The following is a 22,567-nucleotide window of genomic DNA, read 5'->3' on the forward strand; positions in this document are numbered from 1 at the left end:
CTTTATGATCAGTTTAGTTCTTAATGAATTTTGTAAGCAAGGTAATGTAAGATATTTACAAGAAATCCGAGGATTTTTGGGCAAATTTAAAGTTTCATCACTATTTGGCATTTGCTATATGCCATGGAAAAATTAACAAATATTATCAAACTTGCATTGGCACATGTAAGAAAACATTATTGAAGGAACAAATTATTAACAAACTGGTGTCGTAATGGACAACTCACTGAGTTAAATAATAATAAGCCCAATAATGGTAGACTTTTATCAAATATAATATCTGTTTAATATTAACTTGATAAGTACACTATTCAACATTTCAGTACTGAGTTAATTATGAAAATTAAAAAAAAATTATGGATGATAAAGAATCAGTACAGAATGTTAAAGAATATGCTTAGTTAAAGACTCAACAGATCTACTGTCAGGTGCATATTTTTACGAACAGCTGTTTTGGACTATGGAATACCGTGATTGACTCGTGATGAATTTTTACTGTAGAACCTATTTTTCTAGATCACTTAGTCTATTTTTGGTACTAGTGTATAGTATGTTCATGTGGATCAAAAGTTATATAGAAATCATGTAGACATTAATGGACCACATATCTTAGAATAAAAAAGCGTTCAAGTAATTGCAGATCAGAAAAAGCAAAATAAATCACGAAATTCAAATTGTTTATGAGAATATTGAGCTTTTGGGCTTTATACAACTAAATACCATGATTTATTAGAGTAAAGAGTTTTCACTGTAGAACCTATTTCTTCGTATTATTGAGTGTACTCTTGATGTACTGTACTGAAGCCTCGGCTTTCTGTACACTTCTAGTATCTATTTCCTATTTTTTTGTGTAAAACTTGTATCTAGGAATCACAAAAAATTTTCTGGATTTCAGAATAAAAAAACACCTTGAAAATTGCAGATCAGTCAAGAAAGTAAAAGAAATCATGAAATTTCAGTAACAAGGTGTTGTTGCTTTTGAAGCTTAAGTTGTGAAACTTCGCATCGTTATAACAAAATACTTTCTACTATAGCATTAAACATAAATGATTTTATGATATATGTAATACATTTGGTTTACATTACAGCACTCGGTTGCTTTTCTGCCTATTGATATTCGGTCTCCTATCAATTTTTACATCTTTCCTTACTATTTATTTTATTTTTATTTCCAAATTCAAATAATATATCTTTGCGAAATTTTATATTTTGTTATAATCAAATTAAGTTTCTCCGATGCATATAAATGTAATTTTTTTTATATTTACTTGTAATCCCCATTTCTCTGTTCCACTAATGAAACGATACAGCCACGGTCTTACAACATATAATACATGACTACACATGTTTCACTGAGGCCTAAACTTAAAAAATTCAGACTAATATTAATGATAATTATACAAAAAATTACTAAAGTTATATCTTTTTTTTTTTTATTTTTTAGTATTTGTAATTTCTAGACCCGATAATGCACTACAGCGAAACACATATAACCATATGTAGGTATTACGAGTATATATTGTGAGACCGTGATTGTTTACTTTATTTTTGTCAATTTTTTTTGCTGATCTTATGAATAATGGATGAGATTTTTATATCTCATTCCCATATTTAAATTTAATCAGTGACAAAGTGTAGTGTATAAAGTATATAGTAGTTTGAACAAGATTCCCATTTTGAAGAATTTGCTACTCCATTTAAGAACTGCCAAAACAAGGTACATTAAAGTTCCCATAAAAATTGTTCAATTGTAAAAAGGTATTCTGAAGAGTAATTAATAACAAAATCTTATCGAATAGCACTGGAAAATTCACTAATCTGGATTAGTTTACTCTTTTATACCCTTATACTATATTTATGCATCACATAATGCTGTGGGTATTAGGAGAAAAAAGCATTTGAAGAATTAAAAATCACGTAGAAGTACTAAAAGAAATTTCAATTTCACTATTTGTGAGGAAAAAGTTAGGAGTGCTCTATATCGTGAAATATCGTAGTTTTGAATTTTTCAAATGTAACTAGGAGTAGCAACGTAATGTACCAAATCAGAATACTTTTAAAGAATGTTGAGCTGCTGATATTTTATTACATTATTGATTATGGTAAAAAGATTACATTGTAGAACCTATTTTTCCATATTACAGAGTTTACTTTTAATCTACTGTGGGCTCATAGTTTATATTTGATAAGTGGAAAAGTTGTGCAACATAAAAATGTACGGGTCCCAGGGTAAAAAAAATTCAGAGTAGTAAAAAAATCACAAAATTCTTTATCGAAAAAAAGTTGTAACTTTTTTTCGATAAAGTTCCTTCTAACAGTTCCTTATACCATAAAATATCGCCATTGACTAGTAAAAACATTTCTTCAAATTACAGTTTTTTTCATTTAAATTTCTAAAGTCTTATCATTAGTAAACTACATACTATAAATCTACTCAAAACATGACAATTTATACCCAATAACTCTAGTCCAATAAACCAAACAATAAAAAAACATCAATTACATCCAATCGTAACCAAAGCCTTAATTCCCATCGCTGACTATGATTTAATATGGTTATCAAACATTCGATTGCAGCCGTTCGTACCCGCTAATTCTCGATTCCACCGTGGATCTTTTAGCGATGATAAACATTAATTATGATTAAAAGCCGGCCCTGGGCTACGTTTACCATTGAAAAATGACCAGGGATGTAATGAATGAAACTGTACGCCCGTTTATTGCGATTTATCGGGATCGATTTGTCCGATTATAAAAGGCATTTGCGTAGGTTTTTATTTGTTTATTTTTATTTTTTTAACTTTTACACACAGTAATCCATTATGTTTTGTTCCAGGTAAACCACAACTCCCGCAAACTAATATAGAACGGTAAGTTAAAAATCGATCTATGACCACAATGAAATTATTTCAGGAGCGAAAAAATGAAAATATGAAAATCACCGTGGTATTTTCTCAAAGTGATTTAGCAAAAATGTTTGAGGTTTTTGCTCTAGAGGGGAAAAAGTTGTGATAGAAAATATAAGGAAGAGTAAATGGGCGTTAAATTGGCTGGTGTATTATAATGTATCTAAACCGGGAAATTAATGGGTTTTCGATAAGTGGTTTTAACACCTTTGAAAATAAAGAGATTATAGTTTAAATAGCTCTATTAACTGGGAATAACCTATTACATTAAGTTGATTTCTTTTCTAACTAACATTAAAGCAAACATTTCTAAAGAATTTATGCAAAATACTTGTTTTTTATACAACTGTGAACTTGCGATTTTTTTTTAATTTTTGAAATTGCTTAAAAAAATCTGACTCTTAACAATGATGCATTTAATGCTCACTTAATTTTTAGTTTTATCGTTGATTGATTGTTATATCTAGATATAATTCGTTAAGCTATTTATTTTAAACGGGATATTCCACGTAAATAATTTGTTTTTTTATTATTAATCCAATTACAAAGTACAAAAAAAGGATAACCCAAAAAAAAAACAAAAAATTAGAATAATTATGGATGGTTCTTATGGATCTTACAGATACTAAAGTCTTGTTGTAATTGGTAGCAAATATCTCTATTCTATTGTAAATTTTACATTATAATATTCAAAGGTGAACCTAATGGTCGGTTGTTTATTACCACATTAGGTATTTAATACGGGATAGATTTTCTGTTTGATACCTTCGGATATTAAAAGGTGAAATTGCCAATAACAATGCGTTATTATTATATTCCATTAAAAAATTTAGACAAATAGAGCAAACTTTGCTTCTAATTAATATTTTATTTCCACTTATTTTGATAAATATTCCTGGATTTGATATAGATACCTAAAAAACCATCACGGATAAAATCATATCCCACTGACGTAAGATGTTAATAAGTTACAGCAGAGTACTTTTTTCCTTCTTGTGTGCGGCATCTGGTATTCCACATTCTAAGCCTTTTTTTTTAATTTATTAATCAGGCAACAGAGTGCATGCTATTTGCCGATGATATATTTTCTAAAACATTTACTAATAATACAGATCAGAATATCATACAAAATTATATAAATAGTTATTAAATAGTTTAGTAGCAACCCAAGATCTTCCTTGACTCTTTTAAATTCTCTATAATGCGATTCCGTAGACTAAGATCGAATGATCTGCTTTTGAGCGAATTACCTGTTACTAAACATCTAGGTATCTATTTTGACAACATATTTACGTTTTATAAGCATTATGAAAAAGTAATTGGTAAATAGGATATTTGGATTTGTCAGGAGAAAATAACGACTGCTAACTTTAGACATATTTGAGCAATAAAATCTTTGTGTATTTACTATGTCGTAACACTAAAGGAATTTTCAAATAATGTTATCAAATAATGTGGTTTCTGGACTTTAATTTCCATATCTAGCGTCTGAAAAAATTAAAATTTTAAAAAAATCTATTATAATATAAATCCAAATATATTTTTTTTACGTAGTGGTTATTACTATAATAGACGAATAAAAAAATTGTTGATTTTTTAAATTTTAATATTTAACTAAGACTTTATTTTTCTTTTGAGTTTTTTAGGTTTAGTTAGATATAGGTCTACAAGCCTTTAAAATATGTTTATGCCAATATTTCGGCCAATATTAGGCCTTCTTCAGGGCAAGAGAAATAAGTCAAGACCTTTCAATCATGAAACGGTGCATTGATACAACTTTTAACATATCCATTATGGTTATATATTTGAAGAACATGTAACAACCAAATTATTCGTATATAAATAGCTATCTATAATAAATAGATAATATTTCATGCAGTTTTGAAATTGTTTGCGTATACATATCTAACAATTTATTATATGTTCTTCAAAAATATACATAATTGTACAAAATAAACATAATATATTTATTGGGCATTTTAAAAGTTGTATCAATGTTCCGTTCTATGATTTATAATGAAAGGCCCTAAATTATTTTTGTCACCCTAAGGAAGGTCTACTATAGGCTGAAACGTGGAAGTAAAGAAAATTTTAGGTCTTGGACTTTTATTTAGCTACTAGATATCGAACTAAACTTAAAAAACTAAAAATAGTTAACTGGATCACTAAAACATTATTTTTGGAACTTTTTCTATTTATGCTTATAGATGACGATATTTTTGAAGTGGAAAAGTATTTGAGACAAACAATATAAAATTTTCCCATTTTTGGATTTATGCCTTTTTAATTTTTTCTTTCCGATGACGAATATAATTTTATTATGATTTTTGTGAAGTTAAATTTGAAATATATTTTTGCAACTGCTAATTGGTAAAATGTAATTTTTTCCTATTTTTTAGTGTATACTGTATAACTGCATTGATTTTACAATGCTCGATTAAACTATCTTGTATGTCGTTTTTGTTGCGTATTTCTTATAACTTTATGTGACGAATATAATTTTATTACGATTTTCTTTAACTGTTTAATCTGAGATGGATACTCATCACCGAAATCGGTAAAATAGTCATTTTTCTGTGTCTTGTTAAGAACCTTTATAGGTTTTTCAATTATGACTTAAGTCATCTTAAATATAACGTATTTATTATTATTGGGAAATTACGAATCTCTTCTTATTACGAATCTCTTTTACTCTCAAATCTGGCATGGATATTCATGTCTGAAAATGGGTAAAATACCTATTATTTCAAATTTAATGGTTTCATCTTTCGTTTTTCTAAGTTCTTTACAAACTAGATTTGTCATAACTAATTATTTATAAAAATTTAGTATTTATTTTTTCAATAGACATAGAATACTATTTTATTACAATTCTCTATAATTGTTGGATCTAAGATGGATAATCATGCCTAAAGTTTATTTTATAAGAAAATTATTTTAATTGTCATTTTATTTTTTAATCAATATTTAAATCAGTTTTTATATATAAAGTTTTTTAAATATTTTTTTATTCTTCATATAATAAGCCTTATATTTATATGACTTTTTGAAAAAAAATTAGGCGAATAATAAGGGTCCAACAGCCTTACAATGTTACTTTTCCTTTTTTTGTAAATAATTTTTAAACCAAATAAGGCAAAATAAACTCTGAAATACCTAATAGCCTTAAAGATAAAATTTCTTACTAGCAAACTGTATAAAGTGTTGCTATATATCCACTGGCAAACACAAACCGAATAGCTCATATATTTTTAATCCAGCGCCAGTGAGAGGATCCGAAGTAGGGAGAGCCTATTCATTAAAACAACCAACCTGGAAATACCAGTTTAAAATTAAAATTTTTTAGCAAAAAAAATACTTATTTTTAATTTAATTTATGTTTTAATATAACTCAAAAAATTGTTGAATTCTCCAAATTTTCATTGCGGAATTTCATAAAAATCCAGAGGTTCACTGTTTAATTTCGCTTTGGAATCTGTATGTTTACCGAGCAAATAAAAGCCAGACAATACTGTTTCAACCAGAAACCTCTATATTCCAAACCCTTCGTACAAAACCGGGACTGCCTTTCTTTTTATTATGTTCTCTTCTTTACACAAACATTATTGAAAACGCACAAAGCTGGAAAATCTTTATCGGAGAAGATTAAAGCCGCCATGTTATTTTCCCCCTGTAACATTAAACAGGACCTAAAATATACTGAAAGCCTAAATAAATTCCTTATATTTAATAGCTTTAAGAAAGAGTTTTGTTATTCTGAGATGCATAACATAATATGATACAATGCGCATCTTCTTTTTATAAATTTTTGCCTGAATAACCAGGAAAATTAACGACCCAAGGCCCTTGCATCTATCGATTTAATGCTTGAAGAAAATTAATTTTATGCCACCCACCCTCCAGCAGATAACGAAGCGAAACACAAATGCTTTAAGGGGTGAGAAAATCAACTCAAGTGGCATAAATTGAATAAAGATACTCACGGAATAACGTAAACCATGTATAAGAATATAATTTTTAAATTTTAAGAATACGGGGTGTTTGCAGATGGATTTTTTTTTATTTTTAGAAAAGAAATAAAGGGCCATTAGTACTTTCTTAAAAGTTTATTAGGTCCACCGTTGATCAAATTTACATAACACTCTTCAATAAACAAGTAAACCTACTTTAGATTTTAACATTTTTATGTTTATATTACCATGCTAATAAATAATGGGATATATCATCCATTTAAATTATGCATATTTTGCATTTAATCAACCATAAAAACCATAATTTGCCATATATAATAGACTTACGGTAATAGGTATATTTCAATTACAGTATTAAATGTTAATTACAGCTATTAAGTTCCTGCATCTTTAAGTCGCCATTATTGCATTTCGTCGTCTCTTATTGCCTTTTTAGTATGTTCTATATTATTACATTATTATTTTAATTTTTTTTGTAATTTATTAAAAGTCCTTTTCACTTCTTTTTTATTATTACTTTTATAACTATGTTTAATATTAATGTCGCTATAAACGTAAACTTATTTACCTATTTCAGATTTTAGCAATTTTATGTTTAAAAATAGATTTTGGATTATTATACATAAATAAATGAAAATATAATAATTTTTTTTTGTTCTAATGTTCGTTTCAATTTGTAATGAATTATTTTTTTAGTAAATAAATTCTTAAAATAAATTAATTTAATGCCATATATAATAATAAATATTTTATTTGATTTCTAGTGTGCATATTAAATGAGAAAAAGATTATTCATTCATTATTCATTATATTGTGGTGAGTAATTTCTATTTGCAAGAAAAGTTTTGCGAAGCTTAAACTTTCTTTAATATTTTCTAATAATATGTCTTTTAAATTAATCATATATTTTTTAAAATTTTTTGGTATTTTTTTTTTAATTTCTAGTAAGTTCTTTTAATCAGTTTTAACAAACTATTTTTGTAATATCTTTAAAAAGCTAAGTTTTGTACTTATATATATTAATATACCTGTTTCTTTGAATAAAAAAAAAACATATTTTAGTTTTACAATTTAGCAGATTAAGAAAAAATAATTAATTAATCTCAGTTACAAGAATTGCTTACCATATTGCCTGTTACACTCTCCAATTCTACGAATTAATCCTTGCTGTTCTCTCCAAAGCATTTGTATGTTATTTTTCAATTCCTGACTATGGTGGCAAATTCTTTGTAGAGGATTACCTTCTTCAGTATCCATTTTCGTATCTAGCAGAATGAGAAAATTGTCTTTAATAATAATTGGCACTCTAAGTAAAATATTCCTGGCCATAAATTAATTTTAAATTCTACTTGGTGGTGGGTTTGTCTCAATGCATAAGGATTTTTATCTGCATACATATGAAGATTATGCGACTTAATTGGGTCATCCCTTTAAAATCATACTTAATCCAAAAATAATATTAATTATGAATATCCACTGTCGTGGTTAATTATTCTTAAGACCTATGTACAAAATTTTACCTTTGCTGAGTATCATTCGCACTTAAACCATGTACTTTTTGCAGGTGAAATGGATGAAGCAGTTATTATTAAAAAAATGTAATTACTGTACATTTAGTAATTTAAAATTCTCGTGCTACATTTCTTAACCCAACTGTAGGATTTTCAGTGACAGTTCTAAGAGCTCCTCTATGTTGGTCCATATTTGAAGCAAAACTACCTAAAATTCAAACCGTTTTCACTACTTAAAACTTGACTCAAAATAAGGCTGTAATCATTTCTTACGAGTTTCTTGTAACCGCTAATCGATATGTTGAAATCTGGTAGCGTACAATCTTCATGCATTTAAAGCATTAAATATTGCCAATTCGTGCATTAAATGCAATTTTTATTTCTCATACTAGAAAACCCTTCTATCCTAAGTTTTACATCAGAATCTGAATTGCTTCTTAAGCAATAAGGAAAAATAGAAAATAAAATTGTAACTTTGAGACCCTGTATCTTGCAAACTTAGAACTTTTGGACTAAGGTATGTTTGGGTCAACTCACATATTTTGGTCCGTAGTACCTCCAATTTTGAAATTTCCCAACCTTTGGCAGACATCCTGTATAATCATTCTTATTAACATATCGTTCTTCTATCAAAGAGCCTACTGGAAAAGGCCCGGCAAAACTTGTTTTTCATTCAACCCTTGAAGAGTTCGTTGACCATCTACAAAAGCGTTTACAAATGGCCATCCATGTTTACCCACCAACGTTTATCCATGATCAAGCACGAGTTATACTTTTCCTAGAAAGTAACAGAATCAAATCACGTTATGGAATAAAGGAAAATTCTAAATTCTTAATCTTGGAAACAGGAGTCTGGTTATAATAATCCACTGAAGACAAATGGCAAGTCACCAAAGCTTCAGAAAGTTCGAAATTGTTCGAATAATATGTAAATACATTTTTAAATCAAATCAAATATATATATTCCAGAAAAATAAATATGATTTTACAATGTTTAAATGCAGTTCTACACCTAGATGGATAATATCTGTTCCTGATGTTCAATGGAATTAGGTTAAAAAATTTAGGAACATAATACTTAAGATACCTTTTTGGGTTTTTGTTTTCACCAGAAAAGAAATACTCAGTGTCTCTGCCAAACTACTTCTTCTTTCGTAATTTAAGATAATAAATTGTCTTAATTCAGGATATTTATAAACTATCGGTAGCACATATTGTTATAGATTCATTACCTGAGCGTCTTGAAATAAAAGACTGATCGAGTGTCTGGCCGTTTTGTTGTAAATAATTTTAAGGAGGTATCTGCTAATCCCATTTAATATTCTGATCAATGGTAACACCATCAAACAAATATTTTATAGGTTTAATTTTTATAATCACTTTAGTACACTGACATTTAAGAGTTTGTATGTCTATACTATTAGTCTGATAGTTATGTGAGTCAAGTATACAAAAACACATAAACTTTGTTTTTCCTATGTTAGCCGCTAAACAATTTTCACTTAACCATTTACTCATATTGTCCTTATAGGAGAAGCGCAGTGTCATCAGCATATGATAAAAGTTTGCTTGAAGTATTTACATTTAGCAAATCATTGATATACAGTGAAAAGAGTGAACGACCCAATTACTGTTTCTTAAGGAACACCACATTAAATTGTTTTAAACCCACGTTGCTTATTTTCAATTTTCACGCGGTTTTAAAGACCGCTTTTTATTAAATCTTAGCAAACTCCCCTTATCCTATAGTGGCTTAATTTGTTTTAAAGAATATTAGATGAAACACTATTAAAAGCTTTTGCCAGATCTAAAAATATTACTAAGAGTTTTTATTTTTATTAATAGTACTGCAAATAAAAGTTGTTACCTCATTAAATGCGTCATCCGTAAATATTCCTTGGCCAAAACCAAACTGCTTGGGTGAAAGAATATTAAATTTTTCTAAGATACTGGTAATTTTGTCTTTCATCTTTTTTTGTTTTTCTTGTGCAAGTTTACAGTAATTTACCTATGTTATTAATCACAGATACGGGCAAATATATTTCTTTTCTTGTGTATATAGGTATTACCACCGACTTTTTCAATTCACATGGAACCTTTCCAGTTATAATAGAGCAATTAAGAATACAAGAGGTTTTGCAATTGAGTATTTTATATCCTTTAGGGTCTTGCTAGTGATTCCAATAAGTCCTGGAGCTGAATTATTTTCAAACCCATTTATATTTTGGATTATTTCTTCCTCTGTTACAGGTGTAATAAATAAACTAGGAAACATTTTTAGGACAGTTTTTTCACAGTAAGGTAATTTGTCCGCCATTGATTTACCAATGTTTTTAAAATAATCAATTAAACTGTCTAATTTTATCTTGTTGTAAAGTATTTTTTTATCCTTTAGTAGAATATTCTTAATGATTTTATTACTTTTGTCATAGTGAAGTTCCTCCTGTAAAACTCCCCACATTTTCTTTAGGTTTTTTTTGGTTTTGTTAAATTTTATTTTAAAGTACTTTGCTTTAGTTTCCTTCATTAGCCGATTCAAAGTATTTTGATAATTTTTATATTGATTTAAAACACTGTGTGTTCTTTGTTTTGTATTTTTTTCTTTTTAAAGTATCTCTATACCTAATTGATTTAATTAATTCCAACACTATCCAAAGCTTTAATTTTCTCATTTACAAATTTAAAAGCGCCTTTTAGTTTTTCATAAAGCATCCATAAGCAGATTCACAATGAGTCTTGTCATAAGCATCATCCCATTAAATCTCTTTAAAATTTCCATTTAATTTATTACAATTAAGGCGCATATAGAAAGTTTGGTGGTTATTAGTGAATTTTATTATTTTAAAAAGGGACTGAATTTTGAACATAATTGGAAATTGATCTGTCATATCTCGTATCTGACATTATAATGTAAGACCTAAAACTACATGTATTCTTATTCCTTTGCAGAGTATGAAGAAATAAGTGGTCAATGCAAGATTTAGAGTCTGCTAATATTCTTGTTGGTCCATTTAAAAACCCATTTTTTGACAAAATGTTTATATAATTATTCGTCGTTTTATTTTAAAACAGGTGGGTTCTACTTACGCTTAGTTTGTCATTTTCACCCAGAGTGTCTTAAGTGTTGAGTAAAAATGTACTAATTTTTTTTCTGCTCCTTTGATTTAAATTAATTCTTGATTCTTATCCTAATTTACTGTTGATTTTTAATTATTTATTTTCTCAAACTCACTACTTTTTATATTATATAGCAATTCTTTTATAGTTTAGTTGCATGGATCTAATACAGTTCATGCATTCGTACTTGTACATTTATATATTTAATTGATTTTCCTGTAACTGGGTATTTGGAACCTGTTGGAAATAAAGCTTATTATTATTATTATTAATATTATGTATTATTAGATTATTATTTAAGGGCCCTATTTGGACTCCAATCTAGGTTATTTAATCGTAAATCGTGGTAGGTTAAATTTTATTAGGATAAAACTTGTATACTTACCTGTTTTAACTGTCAGTGTTCTTTTTCAATTTTCGGTCCCCATCGGCAAAAGCAATAGAAAAAATTCTAAGGATTTCCAAATTGTTCCATGAGTTCTTAAAAGGCACCATACTTTGTGACATTTTAATCAGTTTTGTTGTTTATCCTGGAAGCAATTAAACGAACTCAACTCGAGTCAGGTGGAAGTTTCGACGAATAAAAGGAGTAAGTTACTGACGTAAAAGAGTATTCCTAGAGTAGATGAGTGTAAGTGTGTACCAAAAAGGAGTGTGTTTCTTAAATTACGTTACATTATACATAGTGTGGCATCATATCCTTTTAAGTTATGCACATTTTACACTTAATTTAGGTATTTATCATGCGGCAAAAACCAATCATTCTGTGTTTTTTATGTAAAAAATATAGTTTTATTTAAAAGTGCTAAAATATGTTTGTTACTACACAACAAAGACTCAATCTTATGTATCAAAATAGGAGCCAACTTCACGTCTTACCCTTGAACACCCTATAGATTTTATAATCAGACCGACACCACACGCACAACACTTGCGATCGCCGAGGCCCAAACATGAGTCACCCTCGCTCGTCCTACCCCCCGGTCCGCGCTCACCCGAACGTCCGCCCTTGAATCAAAAAGGGGCGGCAGACAGAGGGGTGCTGTTTTGTCCCTTATTGGCAAAGTATAATGACTTGTGTACCGCTAGTGTAGAATAAACCGGGTTAAAAGTGTGGTTTTTTAGGATTTCCTCTGTCGAAAATCGCCAAGAAACGTGCGAAAAAACTATGGAAAATTAGCGGGATTGCGGGTGTCAAGTCGTGTTGTGTTATGCAAGGTCGTTGCGTGGTCGTTTTCCCGCGGTTCGGTCTGCGCGATACGTTGCTAAGGTGATATTCTTGTGAGATGTAGTGCAATAAATGGTTGTTTCGAATTAAGGAAGGATTGGGATCTTGTTGGTAGTATGAGTATATTGCGATATTGCTTTAATAATATTTAATCGAGATTGTTGCTATAAGAAATTATTATTTATTAAGAAATTAATTGCTCTCCAAATTTTCGAATTAAGAAAGGTGATCTTACTTAAATGTAATCCACCTAAAAATTCTTCAAAATAATTTCTAAAGCTTTAGGAAAATTATCGTGATTTTCAAAAGCAAGTTGCTTAATAGACCTTACAGCTAAAAAGGTAAACTGACGATTTCATAAGTCACAGTATTTAAGACAAAAAAGACAGTGGCCTATTTGCATCAACCCTCCACACATTTTTTAATGCTCTTAAATGTTTATTCAGATTGTCAATCAGATTACTATACACTTTTTTTTTACTACTATTTATATTTTATTTTACTACTATTTTTATTTATATCTATTTTATACACTTGATTATTATTACGGTGCTCTTAAATAGTAAAATTACTGAATTTCCCTCAATGTACTCCCTTCATGATTCATTTGTTTTTTTTAAACTCAAGCTATTTATCAGATTCACTATTAAAATTAGGTAATTTAATTGCAGGTAAATTAATATTAGGAATACTAGATCTGTAAATTTTTAATTATATTAGTAGGTAGCCTTACTGTCTGTAAATTTAGAATAAGAACCTCTTTCTTTTTTGTAATTTTTGTATTTATGTGAAGTGATGTAAAATCTTCCCCTTCATCATACTAAACTGTTAAACTTTCTTGTAAACAACTCAATTGAATTGAAGACCCTACTTCATCACACTCATTAAAAATTTTAATTAATTTTTATATCCTTATTTGCAACTCATTTTATTCTTTTTCATCAATATTTAAATCTTGATAAACCGCTTGTTTTATAGGAGCAAAAAATTTATAAGACCTGTCAAGTTTTGTTTAATATTACCTCTTTTGAAAATTGCTAGGTAAGAGCATAACCACCTAAGGGAATTCACGGAATACGAAGGAGAAAGTTAACCTTAGAAACCCAATTTGTATGTCATAATTTAATCATTTAAAAAATTAAATTTTCTTCTTTTTAGAAATTAACCGTCAAAACTAACCTTAAAGAATTACCTTAACAGCCCAATTAGTATGCCATAACTGTCAAAATTGACACATGACTAAGCTTCTTATTAGTCATACATTTATGCACGAGTAATAAATTTATGCTAATAAGACTAATTTGAACTAAATTGCGGATTTTTACCTCCTCCTATAAACGTCGTACATCATTAAGCATACAAAGATTTTGTATTTTTAATGAATTGTATGATTCAGGGGGCTTAATGACCTCCTGGGCTGGCTATGACATAAAACATATATTGTAAATAATTAGAGATAATAAAGGGTCCATTTATAAGTCGAGACTTATACATTTCATATTTTCACATTAATTTGAAGAATTTAACTAATTAATTATAATGCATATTAAAAATATTTAAAGTCACAATATATGTGCAAAATTAAAACCATTTAAACACAAACCTAAACTTTAATAAAACAAACGCTTTATTATTCCTTTAAAAGAATATTCCCTGTCAATTTAATTGCAAGACACTAAAAAAAAACCCTAAACAACTCAACGGGATACCACACTGTCCCACCCATATTTAAAACCATTAAATTTACCAACTAATGGCCTATATTACCCTAAGCTTACGACATGCCCAGGTAGGTATGCCACCAAATTATCTCCAAATTAGCTCTTAACTTGCATTAAATTCAATGTCGTTGCCGAAGGTTTTAGTGATACCGGCAAAAATATCTGGATGGTAACGACTGGCTAAGTTTTATTTTTATGGTGGTAGTCTTAAAAAAATGCCTTTCAACTAACATTTCTGTCATAATATTAAATATAATTTGTGAGTATTTAAATAAATTATTGCCTTTTATTATAGCTAATAAAAATGGGATCCTTTTCACACATCGACATTAAGAGTAATAAACTAAAAGTTTTATACGGCTGAAGGAATTTTTTAATCAATTTTAAGACGTTTTGACCGCTTATCTAGTATATTTAATGGGTTTTCTTTAAAACGAATTTAATAAAGCTCATAATTAATTAAGATTAAAAACTGATGATTTTATGGGTTTCTTGATGGGAAGAGACTTGGATGACTGCTAATAAAAACTAACTAATTTCCACATTAATGTATTTTATTCATAGCTAACTAAGAATACTGTTGATGAATATGATGAATAAATTTTTAGTTTAATGTTAAGTTAATGGTCGTCGTAATAATTTGAAAATACAATTCTCTTTGAAAAAGTTAATTTGAATTGTAATTGTTGCTCTAGGGAATAAGCAACATTTCGTTGGAAAGTTGGTGACATATACAAATTTAGTATAAAATGTGGACTCACAAATAAGTATTGAGACTTGAATTATTTTTAAAGCAGTGGTTTTCTTGAGATCTTCTTTATACTTAGTCCATTGACTATGAAATGCAGTTGCAGTAGAATTATGCAGTTGAAGTTATTTTTCAGAGTTTTTAGGAGTCCTATTTTTAGGTCTTTCAGGCATTTTAATACATTTTCAACATTTTACAAGCAGTTGAAGTAATTTTTCTAATCCTTTGGGGTCTTGGAAGTGGATTTTTTTTGTGTCTTTTAGGCATTTAAAGTAGTATTTAAGACCTTAATACTTACGAGCTTCTAAACTGTTAAGGCTTTTTTTTTTGGTCTGTTTTCCATATATTTAAAGTTATTTTTAATAACTTGCATGTAGTTAACCCACAAGAGCCCAGAAGACATGACAAATTACTTCAACTGTCTGTAAGATATTAAGAATTACTTTAAATGCACGCAAGACTTAAGAAAAGTACACTCACGAATCCAGAAAACATGAAAAATTCTTTCAATCTCCTGTAAGATGGTGAATATGACCCGCGGTCGAATAAGCAGCAGCAAATAAATTCTATAACGAAGTCACAATATTTTTTTGCAATTTTTAAAGAAGAAAAAGGTAGAGTTACAGTAGAGTAAAAGCAAGAAAAAGGAGTAAAAGCAAGAAAAAGGAGTAAAAGTAGAGAAATAGTCTATTTCTTCCTAAAATAGTAATATGATGGCTTTTAGCATATTATTTAGAATATTTTTTTCTTTATAATTCTTTCTTCCAGGTTTTTTGAAATTTTGCATCTCGCAAATATTAAATCAACGTAAAGATGTTTATAAATTATGTGACCAAATAATTGGTTACTTTTAAAAATAAGAAAGTTTAATATTTCAGTAATTTAAATTACAAAATGAAAAACCTTTGTTGTTTGGAGAAATGCATTCATGCCTCTAGATCGATGCTTTGTGAATTAAAAGCAGGCCAAGATAAAGTTAATTCTAATCCATAGGCCGACGTTCAGGAGCTTTAGGAAATTTGCTGAAGGCATTTGTGACGAAACTAATAGCGAAAATTCCTCCATTCTAGGTGAGTTGGAGGATAGAGCAGTTAGGATGAAAAATATTTTGGTCCAATATATTAAGTAGCTTAGATACTCGTACTTAAATTTGTCAAGACAAGATAAAGCTTTCCTCAGCTTGTGAAGATCTGTATGTAAATTCGGATGATTTAAAAGCTATAAAACTTAGTAAGAAAACCGATAGACCAGGACCACTCAATGTTTTTTTGTCTGATAGTTCTACTATTTATAATTGTCTTAAAAATCAGATTATAAACATAAGGACTTTAATATTAGAATATTGGCAGACTTAACTAGTCTCAAAGAAATGTTGATAATAAATTACGCGTTAAACTGAAAGAATGGAAATTAGCTAAGGAGTCTAATTATATTATTCGTTACAAAATGGATAAGCCATAGATCACCAAGTCTTTCAATAGGCCTTTTAATGCTACTGATCGGTCAAAAAACTGATAAATTGCTATTTTCATAATGTAGGGGGCATAAGTTCTAAGCTTTCTGATATTGGTTCAGCAGTCAATCTTTGTCCGTATGAAATATTCTTTTTAGTTTAGACTTAGTTACATTGTAGTATTAAATACTGTAAATTTGGCACAGAGGGTTTCAGTATTTATAAGTACTATAGAAGCACCAAAGCCATTTAAAAACTGAGAAGTGGGATGTCGTGATATCAATAGAAAAGGGTTTAAGTCCCATTGAGGGAAAGTTAATTTTGAAATTATTGAACATTTATTTTTAAGTGCTGAGATAAACGATATAAAATTTATTTTTGCATCTATTATATTTATCTTAGATATGACTTTTGAATTTATTTACGATATTTATTCTAAATTTGTGAAGCAATTAGTCGAAAGTTATACTGGTCCCAGATTTTATTTGGCAGGTGATTATAATACGCCAGAAGCAGTTTGATCACATCAAGGAGGACTAATCGATTGTCTGCACAATTTTCCAGCACATTTGATTTATATTAATTTTTCTTATTTAAATCTTGGGGAAATGATTAGAACTTTTTATAGACAAAATACATTTTTAAAACTTAGTGTTCTGTAATATACCTATAGTTATTGCAAAGAGACATCATCATGTTTCGTACAGAATTAATGTAAAGGTTAATGTGCATTGACTTTAGAAATACCAACTATGTATGGTTAAATGACTCTTTTGCATCTTAGAATTAAAATGAAATTCTTGACGTATTTTTAGTTTCTGCTGGGCTTAATACTTTCATCCTTATTTAGTCATATAAACATAACAATTTTCCTACCTGGTATAATCAACACTTGTGATTGACAAATATATGAACTATCTTACGTTTTCGAATCTCCGAGCTAGGTGTAAGGGACTCCATAAAGTTTTCTATCAAAACTATGATGCAAGAATAGAGATCGATTTTGAGGCTCATCCTTGAGTTTTCTAGAAGTACTTGAATAAGGTCCTTAAAAACATGACTTACTCGTGTTAAAAAACTATAGGGAAAACATGAGCTCCTTGGTTAAAACCGCTAATCTGTCTGTTTTTTTTTAAATGGTGTACACTAATAATAATTTACCAATGCCAGACTATTCCATTCTAAAATATTTGGATATCAACGCTATCTTGCTAACCCTAGGAAATATATTTACAGAGTTGACACACTTAAATAACTCAATGTCCTCTGGCCCGGATGGTATTTTAGCTTTTATCATTAAGAACTATGCTTGCACTCTCTCCTGCCTTTATTTAAATTTTGCAATATGTCTCTTTGAAAAAGACATCTTCCAACTTTTTGAAAAAACTACATTTAGCCAATTCATAAATCAATCTGATGCAATGGATAATATCGATCACTACAGGATCGTAAATATTCCATGCACTATGGCTAAAGTCTTTCATGCTTGTCACTGCACAGTTAGGTAAAGACCTGTCTTAAATCTCTTAGTCAGAATCAAGATGCTTATTGCGTAGGTAAATTAACTGTGAAAGAATACATACAGTTTTTAATAAATTGGAAAAAAGATATATCGATTATAGTAAGGCCTTTGACCAGGTCAACACAAACTTTAATTGGTAAATTGGAGTTAACGGGTATTAGAAAGTCTCTCCTTGCATGGATTTACAGCTTTGTGCCTGGGAGGTTACAATGTGTGAGTCGATGGATCTTAATCGTCTGAGATTGTGGTCATTTCTGGGCTTCTACAGTTTATTACTAATGACATCAGCTATATAATTCATTCTAATCATCCTTTATTTGCAGATGATACTAAACTGTTTAACACAATTTTATCTAAAGAAGACTCTTTTGCCCAACTTCTTTTACTCGTAGTATGAGTTTTCTTGATGTTTCCTATATTGTCTATGGGAATAATATCAATATGGTAAAAAAAGTAAAGGATCTGGGTGTAGTTTTGGATTCTCAGCTGTCTTTCAGTGATCACTTTTTATCAATGGTGGAAAGGCTTACCAGCAACTTGGTCTAATTTCGCATCATACCAAAAATTTTTTGCCTGTAATTTTTAAACATTTATATTTTTCTTATTAAGACCATGTTTAGAATATGCCAGCATCATGTGGCCACCTGGCTACCAGTACCATATTGATTTGTTAGAGGCTATCCAGCGTAAGTTTATCAGGTTACTAGCCTTTAGATTAACTGATTGTACTTCACATATAAATTTTATTAAAGGGTGTAAAATTGTTGGCCTTTAAACAATAGAATCTAGACAATATTGCAGCTAGATGTTTTTCTTATAAAAACTTGTTAATGGGCAGATTCATTCTACTAAACTTCTGAGTCTTCTTAATTTTCATGTTCGAAGTTCCAATTCCAATTTATTTAAAGTAACCTTTCATCGTACAAATTATGGATACAAGAATGGATACAATCCAATTTCTGTAGTATAAGGGCGTTATAATAAGATATCTATAATAGTCAAATTTATTCAATAGGTTTAGTATAAAATGTAATGTAAGGTACTGCTTTAGTTAATCATATTATTATGAAAATGTAAATACGTTAATTATTCTGCTAGTTTTTGTACAATTTTATTAGTATTGTATAGTTAAAGTTGATTCGTAGGGTTTCTTTAGGGTTCTACTTACGTTTGGTTTATTATTTTCATCTATAGTGTTTAGTTTTTAGGTAGTTCATCTTGTTTGAGAGCCCCATTTTGGCCCCAATTTAGGTTATTTAGGTTATATTATTGTAAATCCCTGTAGTTCTAATTTTCTAGAATTTGTATACTTGCTTGCTTTGACTGTCAGTATTCTCCTAAAATTATTGGTCTCTTTGGGCAAAAACAATGAAGATAATTCTAAATATTTCGAAACTGTTCCATCGGGTTTTAAAAAGGACGCGCTTCGTGACAAATCATTCAGTTTAATTGTTTAGTCAGTTTTTACCTTGGAAACAATTAAACGACAGTGAAAGCGAGTTAGGTTAGTGTTTTTGACGTTGACAATAAAAGTGTGTTCCCGAATTTCGTTACAATTGGTGTCAGAAGTAAAGGATATTTGGAAGCTCATTTTAGTGGATGCCTTTAACAAGAAGTCAGGCCAAGATGGAGACCGAGAAATTGATGGAACTGCTATTAAGGAAGTTTGACGAGCAAAAAGTAGAACAAGAAGAACGAGACCGTAAACAGAAGGAAGAACAAGAACAACGAGACCGTAAACAGAAGGAAGAACAAGAACAACGAGACCGTAAACAGAAGGAAGAACAAGAAGAACGAGACCGCAAACAAGAAGAACGAGACCGTAAACAGAAGAAAGAACAAGAAGAACGAGACCGTAAACAGAAGGTAGAACAAGAAGAACGAGACCGTAAACTGAAGGAAGAACAAGAAGAACGAGACCGCAAACAAGAAGAGCGAGACAAAAAACAGGAAGATTTACTAAAGACAATTAAATCTGACCTGAAGAAGGAAAATGAAGACCTGATAAGGACCATGAAAGATGACCTAAAGAAAGAAAATGAAGACCTGATTCGAACCATGAAAGATGACTTACTTAATTTAAAAAATAATCTTAAAAAGGAGCAGGAGGAACGAGACAGAAAACAAGAGGAACGAGTTTTACAACTTAAAGAAGATCTGGAGAAGAATCAGAAACAATTAATGACTAACTTTGAAGCAACAGTAGAAGAAGAATTGGGGCAAGTACAAAAAAAGATCCAAGAACTAGAGATGAAAGTAAAACGGACTCCTCTTCATCCCGATCCTGGAATGCAAACAATGATGAAAGTAAAGCCACCAAAATTCGACGGCAAAGAAGCATGGAGTACCTATTTGAATCAATTTGAGGCCGCTGCTAGGGGAAATCGCTGGGATAACGAAGAAAAGGCAATCAATCTTAAGCTAAGCCTTAGAGGAGAAGCTACAGAAATATTAAGAATGGTGCCATCTGAGGATCAGCTCAATTTCGACGTACTGGTGCGTACCTTAGAGATGAGATACGGTGAAGCCCATCTACAACAAGTGTACCAGGCTCAATTGAAATCTAGAAGACAACAACCCGAGGAAGGACTCCAACAGTTTGAGGCCGATGTTGCTCGATTAGTAAATCTGGCTTACCCTTCAGCCCCAACAGAGTTCCGAGAACAAATTTCTATAAATTGTTTTATTGACGGAGTTCGAGATCCAGATACTAACCACGCTCTAAGGATGGCTCATCATAAAAGTATATCAGAAGCTTTGGCCCATGGACTAGAGTATGAGGCAGCTTTTCAAGCAACTAGAAGGCAGACACGAATAAGACAAATCAGAACTTCGGAAAGTGATCTCGAAGACCGCCTAAAGAAGCTTGAATCATTATTAGCGAGGAAACCTAAAAGACCATTGCAATGCTGGAATTGCAATGAGGAGGGGCACCTTAAACGTCAATGCCCCAAGCCTTTAAGAGATCCAAGGAACCAGGAAAACTTCAACTAGTCAGCTTTATGGGGCGCAAGCTGGCTGGGTGCTACCAAGCCCCACGTATAAGACTAAACCGGCTGCCACATCCTGGAGAGAGCTTGGTAGTACCGGGAAAAATATGCGGCCGTGAATGTGAGATGGTAGTGGATACAGGATCAAGTCATACTATCGTGAAGCCGAACATCGTAGCACACTGTAGGCTCTCAGCACCACCCAATTTAATTCTGGAGTCTGCAAATGGAAAAAGGATCCCGATTCTTGGATTGCACGAAGCTACAGTCACCATTGGCTTAACAACATTCCAACAGCCAGTACTAGTGGCAGAAATCATGGATGATGTCATATTAGGATTAGATGTTATGAATGCTCAGCAGTTTAAAATGGATGTATATAACCGGATATTGACGACGAGAAATGAAGAGATTTTTATGCACCACCTATATGAAGATAAAGTAAATACCAGAGTCGTTAAGTTATTCAAGGATGTTACTATACCAGGAAATTCAGAGGTGGTGGTTTATGCTACAACTGGAGGAAAAGAGGGAGAAACTGTTTTGATTGAGCCCATGGAAAAATGCAAACTATATGGTCAAGGAATTTTTCCAGCCAAGACGTTAACTACGCAGAAGAAATCTACTATTTTGGTTCGAATGGTAAATTTAAAAGGATATGATCAACACCTGAAACAAGGAGAGAACATTGGCGTATGCTCTGAAGTAGTGGCAGTCATGAAAAATGCTGATAGAAGTCGTTATTTAAACAGACCTTTTCCTGTATGTTTACAAAACCTATTTGAAGAATCTTCTGCCAATTTAACCATGGACCAGTGTAGTAAATTGCGACGTCTTCTTGAAGAAAATCAAGATGTGTTGTCCTTGCACGATAAAGACCTGGGAAGAACTGATTTGGTGCAGCATCGAATTAACACTGGAGACAATACTCCGATTAAACAAGCACCTCGAAGAATTCCGATAGCTAAACAAGGAGAAGTTTCCTCAATGCTTCAAGAAATGAGGACACAAGGAGTGATAGAGCCTTCTCAGAGTCCTTGGACATCTCCAGTTGTGCTAGTGAAGAAAAAGGATGGAATGGTTGAAAGATTTAACCGCACATTTGAAACCTATTTAAGGATGGTAGTAAACTCTAAGCAAACCGACTGGGATACCTGTATACAACCATTCCTATTGGCATATCGTTCTTCTATCCACAAGTCAACTGGAAAAAGCCCGGCAAAAGTTGTCTACGGTGATGAACTTCGTTTACCTTTGGACATTATTACTGGAAGACCCCATAAGTCTGAAACCCTGGAGGAGTACGTCGACCATTTACAAGAGCGTTTACAAATTGTTCACGAACAAGCACGGGATAAACTTCATCTAGAAAGTAACAGAATGAAATCACGTTATGACAT

General features: G+C 30.5%; 1 protein-coding gene across 2 annotated transcripts in view; it reads left to right on the forward strand.

Moving 5' to 3' along the window:
• The window catches only part of LOC126743436 (protein prickle-like), a 444,925-nt gene that overhangs the window by 75,274 nt on the left and 347,084 nt on the right, over positions 1–22,567 (forward strand). Inside the window, exon 2 of one of the 2 annotated variants that reach the window (XM_050450539.1) lies at positions 2,837–2,870. The exons of the other annotated variant lie outside the window; for it this stretch is intronic. The gene's annotated coding sequence lies outside the window, so the exon portion shown is untranslated. The remainder of the gene's footprint in view (positions 1–2,836; positions 2,871–22,567) is intronic. 2 annotated transcript variants of the gene reach the window in all.

Source organism: Anthonomus grandis, chromosome 12 (assembly GCF_022605725.1).
Source record: "Anthonomus grandis grandis chromosome 12, icAntGran1.3, whole genome shotgun sequence".
NCBI lineage: Eukaryota > Metazoa > Arthropoda > Insecta > Coleoptera > Curculionidae > Anthonomus > Anthonomus grandis.